This window comes from Ursus arctos, unplaced genomic scaffold (assembly GCF_023065955.2).
Source record: "Ursus arctos isolate Adak ecotype North America unplaced genomic scaffold, UrsArc2.0 scaffold_2, whole genome shotgun sequence".
Taxonomy (NCBI): Eukaryota; Metazoa; Chordata; class Mammalia; order Carnivora; family Ursidae; genus Ursus; species Ursus arctos.
In genome coordinates this window covers 51,942,952-51,958,824 of record NW_026622874.1, presented here as the reverse complement: position 1 = coordinate 51,958,824, position 15,873 = coordinate 51,942,952, and the positions used below count along the sequence as shown (strand labels likewise).

Sequence of the window (15,873 nt, the reverse complement as noted above, 5' to 3'; positions counted from 1 at the left end):
TCTTCTGGGGCGATGGGCTGTGGGGAAGGGGTCGTTGGGGGAGAGGGCGGTGTCAGGAGTTGAGGACTGCTGTCGTGGGCTGGAAAATCCTGTGGTGATTGCTGCTGCCGTAGTCTTAGGTGTCTCCTCCTGTCCTCTACGCCTCATTCCCTCCCGGCTCCCCAACCCGTTCACCTTCCAGAGGGAGGGAGTCTCTGAAGTTGCACGGAGGTCACCCGACCGTCATTTAAGTATTTCAAACCACCTACCCCCTTCTGCCCCTCAAGTATGTCAGAAGCGGCTGCAGGATAGAGCCCCCCCTTTCCATGTTTGGTGAAGGGAGATTCTCAGAGAGAGAAAGACACAGAGGGCAAATACCCCCTCCTCCCCTTCTCTTCCCTTCCGGCAACCTTTTCCTAGCTGCACTCCCTCCCCCTTTCAGAATCTTAATGAGCAATTCTGGAAGAGTCCGGAAGGGCCTGGAGAAACCCCCGCTTGCCTCAGTGCTGTGGAATGATTATGTATGTGTTTATTTATTGTGCTTGCTTCGGTTATGTTGTGAATTGCCACATGGGTCTGTCTGAGCTAGGGAGGCACATTTGCTGTGTTTGTGTTGTAGTCCCAGAGCCACTGGCCGTGGGATAAGACCCAGACACACACAGAAAGCAAATGATTTTGCTAACGTAAACCAGAGGGCAATGTTGAAAATAGCACCGTCTCTCTCTCTCTCTCTCTCTCTCTCTTTAAAAAAAAAAAGAAAAAAGAAAAATGCCCAGCATGTGAGTTAAGAGAAGCTGTTAGGTCCACATATGACCTCCTACTACTTTCAAAACACTACTGCTTAATACTTTAAGTCAGGATCAAGAGACCTGCGGATGTTTTGAAGTGTTTCAGAGCAGCTGAATGACTTGGTCTAGTTTTGTAGAGAAACTCTCCTTTGTTTCTCACGCTGCCCAAAGACCAAATAGGGGAGTGTGTTTGGAAAATGCCCAAATTCAGAAGCAGCAGGCGAAAGAAAAAAGGAAGAAATGTCCTCAAGGGGAATCAGGGAGTGGGATTGGGGAAGAGAGTCAGGGTGCTTTTTGTTTTGTTTTGTTTTGTTTTTTTCCTGTCCAGTAGATTTGATGTTATCAGAATGAGGTAGCCAACCTAAGAAACAGTCCTATCATTGTGGGAAAGAGAGGGAAATTTAAACAGTTCTCAAATCTGAGTTGAGGAATAGCCGGCAGAAATAAGGTGCCTGAAAACGTTGATGGAGATCAAGTGACAGTGATGGGGCTTTTTTCCCCTTCAAGTAGGAAAAGAGCCAAGTATGTCATGAAACAGGCCCAGATGACCTTTCAGACCTGTGTTTGCATGTTATGCATGACTGTTGTTTTTCTCAAACTATTCTCGTAACTCTTCAAACTCACATGACGGAGAGGTATGTGTACTGAGAATGGTGTCAGGTGGCATAGAAGACTGTCCGTTGACTGGGGAGGTGAATGCAGATGAAAGATGATTTATTTTCTTTAATAAATCAAAATAGCATTTAAATCTTTGTGCACAGTGTGACCGAAATCTGCTGGTTGTCTTGAACAAGAATTGCGACGGGAGCAAAGATGCTTTCTGATAGGTGGTGCTTTAACAAAATAGAGCAGATCAATCGATTAGGTTTCCATGTGTGCCACTCAATTTATTCTGTACAATTTTTCCAGAAATTAAAAGGTTACCGAGAGAGAACCAAGCTCCCATCTCCAACTGAGCACCACTTATTACTCCAACAGTATTTCAATATTAAGTGATCTTCAAGATATTTCATCTTTCATTTTGAGTTCTGAATTTGAATCAGCATGAGAATGGCAGGGCAGCAAGATAAGGTATAACTAACTAGGCGGACAGCTGAGGGACGGGAAAAGTGTCGCTGAGAATTTCTGGGTCTGTTCTCAGTCACCTTGTTTACAGAGACCTTTTGGTTGCAGCTAGAATTTTAGCAAGAGCCTGCCAGTGATAATGGGCTTATGTTTGAAATTGATCCTAAGTGTCTCTTTTTTCTCCTTCACAGACATGCTCTGCACACCTTAGCCAAAAATTCAAGCCAAAACTTTGCTGATGCCCCATGACATTGTCTAATATAGACAAATCCCTGGATTAGTGTGTCGCAGGAAAGGGGGTTATTTATGGGGTTCTCCTTTGGTTTACAGATGTGTCAATACAAGTAGCTATAGTCCTGTTTCTTTCTTAAAATGTCTTGCGTGCTTGACTGCCTTAAATGCAAAACAAATCATCTTCGAGGAAGTTAAAGTATGCCTTACAGATTGACCTATAAAATTAATTTCAATTAGACATTGAAGAGCTCATTATCCTGCTGAGGTGAATTTATGATACCACGTAAGAATTTTGTATTTGTTTCAAAATTGTTGGAAAACTGCGGGAACAAAAGATTTTGAGGGAAATGCCAAAAGCCACATTAATGAAGAAAAACAGTGTTGAGATACTTTTGAATAATAGATAGGATATGTAATGGTCAACCACAAGATAAAATTTTTACACAGTATTTTTATGGCTTTAAATTGGCTGCATTGTAAACTAAGCTTACTACTCTATTAAGTCATTATACTTTTCAATTATTTAACATTTCTGGCCAACCTATCTTCTGTGGTTTTTTTCTGTACACATCAGAAATGATATGTACAGTAGTAATCACTAGTTGTTAGTGTGGGGATTTTGCTGTGGAGCAAGGTTTAATTTTAACTCCTTGGGGCAAATGTTACAAAGAATGCACCAAGGAGAAAGAATGGGTTGGAAACAGACAGAGCCCTATGAGAATGGAGATGACTACAGCATCAAGATGTACCTAATACAATTTGAGTTATTCTCACTAAGAAAACTTGACAGTATCTGCCTTCTAGGTACTGTGCATTTGGAAATACTGTATCTCCATTTAAATGCAGATCTTCTGTTTTCTCCAGGGAGCAGTTGGTGAATCTTTCAATTGAACCACTGGTATGAGAAAACCAACTGAAAATTTCTCCATGAACAATAGCATCTGTCGTTTTGAAGTAATAATTACTTTTATAATATTGTGATTTTTAAAAAATTCCTTCAAAATACTAAAATCATTTATAAAGTAAAAAAAAAAAAAAATCACGTACTTGGCCCTGGTGCAAACAAAGAAATTTTGTCTTGTCACTTTGTTGTTGGTTTTTTAAAGCTGTGAGGTAATTCAGCTTTGCGGTTCGGTTTTAAGGTTAACATTGCCATGCCAGTAGAGTAAGTGGGCCTTGGGTATCAGCGCAGGAATTATGAATAAGTCCTATGTGCTCGTCATGTTGTCATGCTGGCGGGGGGGGGGGGTGAGGTGCTGTAAGAGAGCTTAAGGACCTTTCTCTGGAATGATCTTCTTTCGTTTTGAGCCTCATTTATAATAGTACCTTGTGTTAGAATCAGTGATGGTGGCCAGAAAGGAGGGCCACGGCCTGTGGGGCTTTCTTTTAAGAGATGATTGCAGAAAGTAATACAGGCCTTTGACATAGAATGTAAACACAGAGTCTAATGGTCTTGGATTCAGGTGACTGGAGAAATCTTTGCACATCTTGAAATACCAATACCCGAAGTAGGCGGTGCGATAATAAGTCTGTGTGGGTCTTGACCACATAGCTAGGGTAGTTTCTTTTTCTTGGAGAGTAAGTACCATTCATTTGCTTAATCCTGATGATTTCCAGTGGTGAAAGGCCCCCACCTCCTTAGCTTACCTCCTCCTTTGCATTGGGTATAAAGCCCACCTCCCATACTCCCTCCGAAGGGTACACCCTATACAGATATTTAACAGTGCATTTATACCATTATGCACGATATAATACCTGTAGTTGTGCAGAAGGATCATAGATAGTTTTAAGATCAGGCCTTTGTTTATATTTCTTTTATGACGGATACTTTGTTCATTTAGACAAGGGAAGGATCATAGTTACCGTAAAAGAAGGTTGAATGTCTTTGGAATCTCTGATAAAATGCAAGACACTGGAGATTCAAAGATATTTTATTTACTTAGGGACACTTATGGCTGTTTCAGATGGCCCACCTGCTAAAATAATAACCTGGTTAGGACTCTAGGAAGGGTGCTAATTAATGAATGTGCTTATTTTACTTCCCTTATACAAACACATTATTTGAACTTGGCAAATATTCATCCCTGGCATCGTCATTTTGTACTGTTTTGAAGATTCAAATTCAAGATGTTAACCTTATGTGAAGCATAGCGAAACTTTTGTATTATTCTGATAGATACTTATGCAGTAGAATAAACAGTGTTTCCACATATCTGTGTTACCAGAGTGGCCCATTTAAATCCAATCTTGCTCTAAGATATATTAGGTTAATAAGGCTGATTTTATGACCAATATAATTTATATTCACAAATACCTGTTTTTATTAGCACAATTATAGATTGTGAAGCAAATTTCCATATATGTTAAATACTAAGAATAAGATTAAGTAACATTGTATACTGAGTTACAGTATATAACCACACATTATCCATAAGCTGCTCTTTGGAAGAATATTTATGCCACTTTCTTACTCAAGAAGGCAATCAGTTTTTACAATATAAACATTATAAGAAAATAGATTCTTTTATGAGAGTTTCTTCCCTACTTCCATCCTTTCCTTCCTCTTTTCCTCCTTCTCTCCCTTCCTTTTCTCTTCTTTCCTCTCTTAATGGGGGAAAAGAAATCTAAAGACATTTTTTTTGGGGGGGGGTGGGGGCATGCATAATTGCTTATCACACATTTTTATTAAAAAAAGGAGCTTTGACAAGCAACCCAACGTGATTTTTGGAATATATCTTCTGTCTACCAGTGTTCTTGAGGAAAATGTAAGGTTGCAGAAATCATTTCATGCCCTGTATGTTTTCAAACATAAATCAGGAGAATTGTTAGCGAGTTATAGCTCTTCTTAGAGACTGTGGCTAGAGTGCTGTAGTAAACACAGGCTATATATTTTTCCAAGTTATTATGTGTGGAGAGAAATCCAAAGTTGGCTATTTAGATGAACAGTTTAATTCAGTTATTAGAAATTCATTTTCTATTTAGTATGAACATTTATTTTCCAAAGGTTGCAGAAATGGGACATAATACTTGATGATCCTTTGGATCAATCACCTTCAGAGTTAGAAATTTGCTCTTTTTAGCTAATGTGTCTATGACTGAACATCGATCTTCAGCTAAGGATCAGTCGAAATGGCCGTAAGCATAGTTTATAGTATGATCTGGTTGTCTTCTTTATCCGAGACCAGTGAACCTTTGTTTCTTCATTTCTAAATGAAGGCGTTTGACTTGACAGTCTCCAACTTACTTCACCTCTGTGATTTTGCATTAAATGATTGATTAGTAATGAATCAACCAATTAATTGTACTCCTATTTATTTATGTTCTATAAACTAATTGTTTACTGAAGTCTGGCCTTTGCCATGACCAGAAATATTAGTAGGTAAGAAATGAGCTCAGGTTTAGTGGTTTGAAATGAAAGCCTCATGAAACTTAGGCATTCAGATTTACATGAAAACTTTTCATTTGTAGATTAATTATTAGCTATTCAAAACACACTTTTTTTCACTACATAAAACAATCTTAGATACTGACTCCTTTCACTAGGCTAGACTGTAAGAGCCTATGTTAACTTATTGGAGTGAAGTAATGTATATCAGTGATGGAAAAATATGAAAAAGAGTTCTATTATGATACAAGTGATAAACATAACATAAAGGCAATAAAACTGAATGATAGTTTATCATTTATCTAGACTCTGGAGGGTTGATGTTTAAGAGAAATGCACATATAACGGGGAGTTAAAAAGATAGATGGAAACTATTGCAGAGTATGTGAAAGGGATTTTTAGAAACTTTCAGGATTTTTAGAGGCTGGTTGCAAGGTATATGGCTTTTCTTTCCCTCAGAATAGTGTAACATTACACTACTTCTAAGTTTATCACCTGTGATAAGATTTGTTTTTTGACACCCAAATGCACTGAAAAGCAGGAGAGTGAAGAAAAATGGAGAGAAAAATTATTCTCTGAAGTAATTGGCCCAGATGTGAGAGACGGGAAGATGGAAGGCATGTGAAGGTAGAGAAGAGAGGCGATGCGTGTGTGTGTGTGTGTGTGTGTGTGTGTAAGACAGCCTGGTCTGCATTTAATTGATGGTTGGACGAGAAATAAAAAGGAAAAAGGGGGAAACTAATGTGTGCACATTCTTCCTGAAGGGAAATACGGTGTGTTACAGTTTGTTGATTATATGGAAAAGCTTACAAATTAGAGTGAGAGCATCCATTTTAATGTTTTTGCTGGGTCACTTATGGCCTCTATGATCTTGTGACATTATTACATTCTCTACTTTGTCTTATCTGGAAAAATGTAAATAATAGAAGCATCTACTTCCAAGTTGGCTTTGAGAGTTGAGTGAGGCTCATGGGTATAAAGCGCTTGAGAACTATAGTTTTATGTGGTGAGGAAAAGTCATTGGGTCAGCCCGGGTTTGACGGAGTCCCAGGTCAATCTGTTTGCCTCCAGAGTTGTCTTTGGTAGGCATATTTCTTGCTTGCTGTGGTCCAAGAACCGGATGTACTTTATGTATTACTTTATTTAGGGAGGAAGCGGGAAATAGCCTGCACTGGCCAGTTGAATATAGCAAGCCTGATAATCCTAACTTACACAGTGTCAGTACCTAAGGAGAATATTTACTTTCCCTGGCAGATAGCTAAAGCTTGTCTAAAAAAATGAATGAATAAACAAAAAATAAAAAAATGAATGATTTCGGAAACAAAAACAGTGTCTTCAGAAATGGTTTTCCTTGTCTCAAACACTGCCTGTCATTTGTACTTTTGCCATGACATTGATACTAATCTAAATTTCCTGGATTTTTGTTAACGCTGAAGGAATCATTGTTTGGCAGTAAGTGCTTATAAATAATGATACAAATTCCATTAAAAAAAAGATTTTCAGGATGCAACAGAACTAATTAATGTAATACATGAGTTGAACTCCCAGCTCTAGATACTATACAGATCTCTTTCAAGAATATTTTTATTTTTATGTATGACTCACTGATAAATGGCTGGCCAGTTCCTCCATCAGAAGTGGTCTACGTTTTAACGCACAACATGAAGGAGTAGATCAACAATGATTCAATAAATTTGGGTTGTTTTATAGACAGTATACTAAAAAAAAAATAGCAGATACAGAAATCTGCTGGGATTTTACCTGAGCCCGGCCCGATGCTCTGCTCTGATTCACAAGATAATGATCAACAGAATTCTACAGTCTGTGATCTGTTAACCTAGAAACTGAAGTGAACCTAGAAATCAGGATGTTGTGGGATCAAGTCTGAATTTAAAAGTAAATATTTAATGGCTCTTATCAAAATTCATTAGTCCCTCAATGTAGAGAATATATGCTGAAGAGGAAACAAAGAAAACAATCTTTGGGAAGTTTAATCTTGTGTCAGTGTTAAAAAACTTTGACAAGTATATAATTATTTGGAAATAGTTGAAGACGCAGATAGCATGAGTACCAGAAGGCCACAAATTGCCTCCAAATCCTTATTTGATGGGGAGTTCTGTTTTTCTGTGACATTGACTATAGATTGTAAAATGGACTCAGCTTGAGTTTCTTTTAAATATAGGAAAATTTTAAATGCATATTACGCTCAAGTATCATGCTAGATATGTCAGAGAATACAAAGTAATTTTAAGATATAGTCACGCTAAGTGGATCTTTAGGGAAGTACAATATATATACATGAAATAGTATAATAAAGATAACAGTATAGTATAGAATTATGCAAAAAAATGAATTCTTTGTGACAAATTCGTGTATATATACACTCTGAAAAGTATGCAACAGAATGGGAGCTTGGGTTGGCATTCAGGCTGTCCTTTACTTGCTTCTTGAAGCTGTGGTTTTCCCGTTTGCAAATTGGGTACACTTTTATCTGTCTCAGAAGACTCTGAGGAGGCTCAAATGAGAAGAGTATTTAAAAGTGTTTTTCTGGTTTATGATAGAGATGATACAAACTACAGGAAGGATGGAAGAAAGAGAGAGCAGACTGCACTTGAGCGTGGGGCCGCCGTGTCTCAGTTGACTTTGTACCCCCCCATGTCTGGCACTGTGCCTTGTCTCCCAGAGGAGGCTCAGGAAATGGGTGTAAATGCTTGCATGCCACACACTGTGGCAAGCCCTTGACATATGTTATCTTTTACATCTTCACAGTAATCTCGTGCGGTAGATACATTGTCACCATTTCATAGACGAGGAAACAGACGTTCAGAGATTTTAAGCAGTTCCCACCCTCATGCAAGTAAGAAGTAGTAGGGTCAGGATGAGAAGCTAAATCCACCTGGCACCAGGGCCCAGATTCTTTTCAGTACATTACGTGGGCTCTCAAATGTAAAGGAATTACAATATTTGAACAATAGTGTGGCCAAAATGAAAAGCCAAGGCCTTGGATAATATCATACCCGTTGCCCAGGCAGCTCCTGGGCTGGCTTTCAGATAAGTAGGAGAACACTTCCCTGTGCTGTCTGACACATTTACCATGGCCTTTTGTTAAACTGTCAGTTCTGATTTCTGCCCTTTGAAGTAAAATGCACAATAGTGAGAAAATACCATATAATATACCATAACCTAGACTTGTCATAGGGACAGAAGGGAGAAGAAGGGCAGCGAGGAACACAGCTAACAAAGTGGTTAACCAGGGACTTGGATTAAGTTTGTTACAGTAACCAGTAAGTCAGTCAGTCTCTCTCTCTCTCCCTCTCTTTTGTTCTCACTCTGTCTCTTACACTCTCTTGCTTTCCCTCTTAGAGTCAGCAAAGGCTAGCGTTTCCATTCTCTCCCATATTAAGGGTGGTGAAGAAGGTAGTTCCACTACCAAAGAGCATATTCCCTGTTCTTGTTGCTTGCTTCCTGTCAGTCTCCTCACGGCCTCATGATACCAGTGGCTTCTCCTGAGTGAAGTTTTGCGGTCATGCCCAGTTTGTAATGAACAATAATAAAATGGCCTCCGACGAAACAATAATTTTAAAGCTCCAGACTCTGGGTTGGGGAACAGAACACAGAATGAGTTACCACACCACCCTCTCTATTTTTTCCCCTCCGTTTATTTGTGAGGAACATCGGAAGAGTGTTAACTACTCCAGATTAGTAACACACTGTGGATTTGAAGGTTTATATAAGAAACAGAAGGGAAAAAAATTAAAAAATTGGGATGCATTAAAAAAAAAATTCTGTGACAATATAGCCTGTGGTAGGTAGGGAGAGCAGAGACAGAGACCATATTTAAGATAAGTCCAGAGAATACCTTACACTGTTGCCGGAGTCCAGTTGGTAACAGTGTTTGGTTTCCCAGGAACTGCACTAACATGCCGGAGATGAAACCCAGTGGGGGGACACACTTTCCACAGTCCTCCCTGACCTGTGGTAAGTCGGCTGGGTTGAATTGTGTGAAGTTGTCAAAGGTTGCTCTGCTCTCCAGCACTTGGCACCAGCTCCGCTGAAATGTGATGCCATTGGTTTTCAGTAAAGGTTCCTTTCTGCAGGGCTGCAAACACAGATCAGCTGCTACTGTGTATACACAACCAGGGAGCAAATCAACCAGCACAGTTAAAGCAGCCTTTTTAACCCTGAGACTTTCCAAGATCTCTTCTTCGCGCAGGAAGTTTCCTTCTCTGTTGTCAGATTTAGCACTGTGCTCTTGTCATCAGATCCGAGCTAGGCTCCCTGCTGCACAGTAGAGAGGCTTCCTTAAGACATTTGTCCTTGAAACTGCACCAAACTCTTGGAAGAACCCAGAACGTGTAAGTATGTATGATTTAGGCAGCAATAGCACAGGGCAAAGCTGCAATCAACCATTATACAATATCCGATTAGCAGTGCAGGAGGGATTTTTCCGACGTTATGTTACATTCATTTTCAATTCGTTCTGAGGAAACAAATCAATTCTAGCTTCTGATACAGTGACTTTGCAGTAGATGGGGTTGTAATATGTTAGCTTTAACTATTTGCTGTTCTCATTTAGCATTCAGATGTGACTTGTGGGACAATTATTGTGGGCATTAAACTATAAAACTTCTAAATTATTATTAGCAATTATAATTGTTGGTCATGTCCATCTTGAGAAACAAGTTTGCTTTGGGGACTGTTTTTAAAGAATTAACCACATAAATTCACAGACAATAGAATGAATTTGTACCGTTCTTGCTCTCAATAAAACATATTAGTTTGCAGTTTTAATTTACTCGTAAAGAGCATTCCACAGAGGTTTTGTCTTAATTGAATCCTACCCAGTGCTGTCTGTTTGGTGTTTTACTGTCTTGTACGTATGTGTTTAAGTTACTTTGCGGGGATTGCAGTCTGGTTAAATCTGTATTTAGGCACTCTGTAGATCCTGAGAACATTCGCATAGAATAAAGGCTCACAGAATTTTGAGGGGTGCTGGATTTGTTTTAAAGGGTGGTCGTATTACCCTTGAAAGGTTTTTAGATGCACCACATGAATGGCTGTCAGATGTGGACCACAGACTGAATACTCTGAGACTCTAAGTCAGATCTCGGCTTGTCCACTTTTGTAACTCCAACCAATAAAAGCCCGTGCCCCCTTGCTATCAATTTTTAATATGCGCCAATACTTATGTTTATAAGATTAATTTCTCTCAGATTAGTCTGATTGATAGCTGGATTGTGGTTTCTTAAGAGCTTGCTCCCTGAAACCCACAGCAGAGCTGCATGCCATTTAACTAGTGAATGTAAAAACGGGTAACCATGGATTCAGCCACCACTAACTGCCAGTGCAATGACTTGTTGTAAACAATACAAATGAGCCAGGAGAGCAGAGGCAACCAGACATGAAATGATTTTAATAGAAATTACGGTAAAAGGTCATGTGATGTGGTATCTGCTTCTGTTCAGTTTTAAAGGGAAAGTCTTTCTTTTCTCCCCACTGCCCCCCACCCCCACACACCTCTTTCCAGTCAACCCAAGTAGATGTCTTCACAAACTTGCCACGTCCCACTCTCTGCTTCCATGGAGAAGGGCGGCCGGTGTAATCCTGTGCACAGTGTGGTGACTTACGGATTTTCACCGGTAAGTACCTTCATTTTAGAAACAAAAAGGACATCTGTGTATTTCAGGGCTTCCTTCGTGGAAGGTCATACTGATTGTGGACTAGAAGTCCTCAGGCTTTGACTGAAGAGGAATAGGTCACTTTGTTCCTTAGCTTTACTGTGATACCGTTATCTTTTCTCTCCCTTCCTAAGTCTCTGGATTATTTTGTAACCTCGATCTCTCTGAAAACTGTTATTTGCTCTAGAAGCAACTTCTGCAGTATGGTAATGAGCACACGCAGATACTGGGAGCAGCGCTGTGCCCAACTTCAGGGTTCTCACCCAGGCACACCTTGGCTGAGGTCTACAAGGACCGAGTTTTACAGTTCCATTTGCATTTCTCTGGTAGAGATGGGTTCTGTATGTGAAAATTATTATGTTCATAAATTTGCCTCCAACCAAGAAATATTAGCAACTTGTACCCGTGTGAAGTGTTAACCTTATGGTCGGTTTGGTGTACTGATATCAGCTATGCTTATTAAAAAGGAAATGAGAGAAAAAACTCTAGCTGTAAAAGTTGGGGGAGGAAGGGGGCCCTTAGAAGCCAGATTCAGAGGGCGGACCTAGTGGGTCCCTGGTGTGCAGGAACGAAGGGGCTCAGTCACCGTGTCGGAGACCCATGGACACCCACAGGCACTTGAAGCGAACGACTTTCGCTAGGTGTGTTGTGTCTCAAGGTGAAACAGACCTGAACTGGTCTCTTGAGCCACACCTCCTGCCACATGCAGATGGTATATATAATCGCATCATCTCGGAACAAAAGATAATGCTGTGTTTATACTTTACCTCCTTTTAACACACAGATGCTTCTGAATAGATGTGTAATTGTATGTGTATAGATGTCATAGGGAGTAATGGAATTTCAGGTGTTGATTTTTCTGTTACTGCCTCCCCTTCCACGGACCTAATCAGCACGTGAGAAAGCATTGGCTTATAATTTAGAATCTCAGTAGGAAGTAAGAACATCAGCCCTCTATATACCCTAAAGAGTTTTATCTAGTCAACTGGGGGTTTCTTTAAACCTGCAAGTGTTAATGTAGTGTTTATATTTAAGCTTTTTAAAAAATCAAGCTTTTTAAGATGTTGGAGTGCCTCACTACATGCTTAGACTGAAACATGCTTCAGAATGTCATGGTTAGCTGTGACCTCATGGCTTACTGTTCTAACACCAGCTTTGCTTATGAAAAATAAATGAAAGAGAAGACTCTAGTAGTTCATGTTGAGGGAAAAGAGAGCAATTTCAAAGCAGATGTGGAGACTCCAAAGTAGGGTTTTGGGTAAATTATGATTAAAACTGCGTTGTTTTTACTTTCCCTGGCCTTGATTCTCCAAGTTGAAGGATAGGAATAAAGGGTCAGCTGCAGGGTAGTTAGGAGCAAAATCTTTGGAGTCAGGCATAGGTTGCAGTCTTTTCTCCGGAGCCCACTATGCTTATGATTTGGGGCAAAGTTTCTTCATGTCTTTGAGCTTCCACCTGCTCTTCTGTAGATTGAAGAAAATAGTGCACACCCATGCGTGAAGGAAAGGGTTAAAGGAGCTAATGCATAGGAAGTATTTCATACCATGTCTGGCATATAGCAAGTGTCCAATAAACTGTTGCCGGTTCCATTGTTTTTTTTAACTGAGGAAACTTATGCTTAAGTAGAATCCTGCTAGTAGTGTTGAACCAGAGAAAGACAGCATTCACATCATAAGTTGGCCTTTTTCTACAGTTGTATGCTGCAGTAACTTGTCCTCACTTAGGACATGGCGATTCAGTTTGTAGCATCGTGCCGTGTTTTATACAATGTTTACTTAAAGCCACACGTAGTCTCTTATTACTGTATTTTTTTCATTTATTTGCAAATTAGGTAGGAAATTATTTTTTTTAATTTAGGATTTCTGATGCTTTGGGTGTTGAGGCGACATGCACATTTTGTCTGTGATCCTATTGCTAGAGTTGAGAGCAGAAGGACACTTCAAGGTATAAGAGATTCATAATTGCATCAATCCTAAAAGCTTAAAACTAGCAGTAGATAATCATATGTACTAAAGAGTAGTAATAATTAACAGGCTAGTAAACATGGAGGTTACATGTTACTAAAGAGACATTGCTTGAGAGGACTGTAGACATGGTCACTGTGTCCTTTGACCTTCATGAAACCTAAAGGCCTGATTCTCCCTTTCCTCCTTCTGTCTTTCCTCCCTCCCTCCCTCCCTCCCTCCCTCTCTCCCTCCCTCCCTTCCTTTCTTCTAGTTCTTATATATTATCTCAGCTATATAGCATTTTCTTTTTCTTTGTGAACCATAAAGGTTCAAGGAAGAGAAAAAAGAGGAACAGGAGACCCATGGTCTTTTCATGCTAGCTCTGATTTTATAAATGGAAAGTCTAAGAGGAGTCAGAGAACTCTGTTTTTCTTTCTCCTGCTATTGAGCTGGAGAGGCACATCTGAGGTGACCTGCAGACCCCAGGGAAGCCTTGCTCCGTAACTATTTGTTGATTCATTGATTAAACGGCATGGAGAGAAGGGACATCAAGCACGGAGATTCCCTCAGTACGGAAGGCTTTGAAACCCCGAGCTGCCATGTGCAGTAGGATGGCTTCTCTGTGACCTTCCAACAACTAATCTCCTTTAAGAACTGAATCAAAGCAGTTAAGGGATTTTGTCAGATGGATTTTTGCCTACAGTTGGGTTTTTGGCAGTTGCATGTAGAAGGCAATACATTCTTCACAAGGATATGAAATTTTTTTTCCCGAAAGGAATGAAGACAAGGTGCCAACAGAGATCTCTAGAGAGGGACTCTTGTTTATCCATGGTACTGTTCAGGCAGGGACAGCTGCAAGGTGGATGACTTTCTCACACTTCCCAGCCAACCTTCTCCTTCACCACCCGTGTCTGATGGTCTGGTCAACAAGCTCACTCATGCAGTGGGCCTTTCTCTGTACTCTTCTCTTCCAAGGGCAGAGAAAAAGCCTGTGATCAGAATTGATATCATATAAGTGGCAATAGGCATCTGCTATCTATTTCTAGGGACATCATAGAGTATAGAAGTTAGAGCTGGAAACTATTCATTTTAATGGGCAGTTTACTCAAAGTCATGCAACATATGAGTTGTGAAAACAGGGCTAGGACTTGGGGTTTCTGATGCCCAAGCTTGTGCTTTTTGGAGGGCTCCTGCCTTCTGGTGTACAGACTACAAAAGAGAGAGCTTATATCACAGTGGGGAAAAAAATCTAGCTTAGGAAATGGTGAGTCTATGCTAAAGGATTTCTCCAAAGAGTAATATAGGTCTGGTTCTAATTCTGAAGCGATAATTTAGAGATGCTGTGATCTTCGGTAAAGACACTTAACCATTCCAAGCAGTGGTTTCTTTCATTGTAAAACTGAGATTAAAGTAACTATCACATTTATATTTTAGGTTGTATTGAGGATTCAGTAAGATTACACATGGATATAACCTTGTCCAATGCTTGACACGAGACAGATATCAGTAAACATTATTGCCATTCCTCTTCCCTTTCCAAGGTCAGTGGTGGAGTCATGGATGGTAGAATCATGAGAAGGGGTTTTTACATATGCACCTGGAGTGGTGTAGCTCAGTGGTTTTCAACATTTTCTTCTGTTGCAACACATACAGGAAACGAATGTGAAGAATTACCACATGCTTGGCGTAGACTGATCCATTAGTCATGATAGGATGGTAGTGACAATAATGGTGATGGTCATGGTGCCAAAGAAGCTGATGTTGGTGGGTGATGTGCACATACCATGGATGAGCCAGGGTCTGAGCAGCTTCCAAGGCTTTGGCCTGAATTGTGCTGCTTTCTTTCCTGTGCTAGAGAGGAGATCAGAATGGTGGTGGGCAAGAGCCATGCCATTCTGAGTGCAACTATGCTCATTTCAATGAAAAAGAAAATAACCGGCAGCCTTTGGTACTTTATTCTTGGTAACAAATTACTGGCAACATCCCGGTTGGCCTAGAAGATACTGTCTTTCCTGGAGGAACGTGATTTTGAAAGATGCTTTACATCACAGCTCTGGAACTAGACTCCATGGGTTTGAAATTTGGACCAACCACTCACTAGCTGTGATGATTTATGGAAGTGAGTGAACCACTTTTATAAATCTCTATCCCCTCATCTTTAATTGGAACAATAATGGTACCCACTTCATATGATTGTTATGGGGATTAAATGGGTAAAGTACTAGGAAAAATGTCTGGCACATAGTACGTGCTCAGTACTAGCAGTTTTTAGAGGTTTCTGTCTCCAGGCTATTTCATGGGTAGTCTCCTATCTTAAGATTCTCTCCCCAAATTGCCATTATTAATGTTATCCATGGTGTCATTAATGCATAAAACCGACTTTTTAGTTTTAACATAATAAAAGCTGCTCTTTATTGTGCACTCACCATTTAACCAGGCATTATGCCATGTGTTTTATATGGGATCTTAATTGATCTAATTCCCCCATTACTCTTATGAGATAGTGTTACCCCCATCTTACAAATGAGAAAATTGAACCTCCAAGAGGGGACAGAACTTACCCGGCTCATGAGTGACAGAGCCAAGCCTCAAATGTGTAATCTTTCCTATGCATCTTTCCCACATTCCCTCATTAAGTTGGAGACAATTTGCAGAGGTGGTGGGAAAGGTGTATTTTCTGGAATGAAAGAGAAATCATGAAATGGATTTACTCTAGCACATTCAAAAGACTCAGACCAGAGGGGCACCTGGGTGGCACAGTCGTTAAGCGTCTGCCTTCGGCTCAGGGCGTGATCCCG

General features: G+C 40.0%; 1 protein-coding gene across 3 annotated transcripts in view; it reads left to right on the top strand.

The window, feature by feature from the left end:
- Nucleotides 1-15,873, top strand: part of ESRRG (estrogen related receptor gamma) — a 605,699-nt gene that overhangs the window by 47,190 nt on the left and 542,636 nt on the right. The window contains exon 1 of one of the 3 annotated variants that reach the window (XM_057315053.1): nucleotides 9,480-9,806. The exons of the other annotated variants lie outside the window; for them this stretch is intronic. The gene's annotated coding sequence lies outside the window, so the exon portion shown is untranslated. Of the gene's footprint in view, nucleotides 1-9,479; nucleotides 9,807-15,873 lie in introns of those variants that run through there. 3 annotated transcript variants of the gene reach the window in all.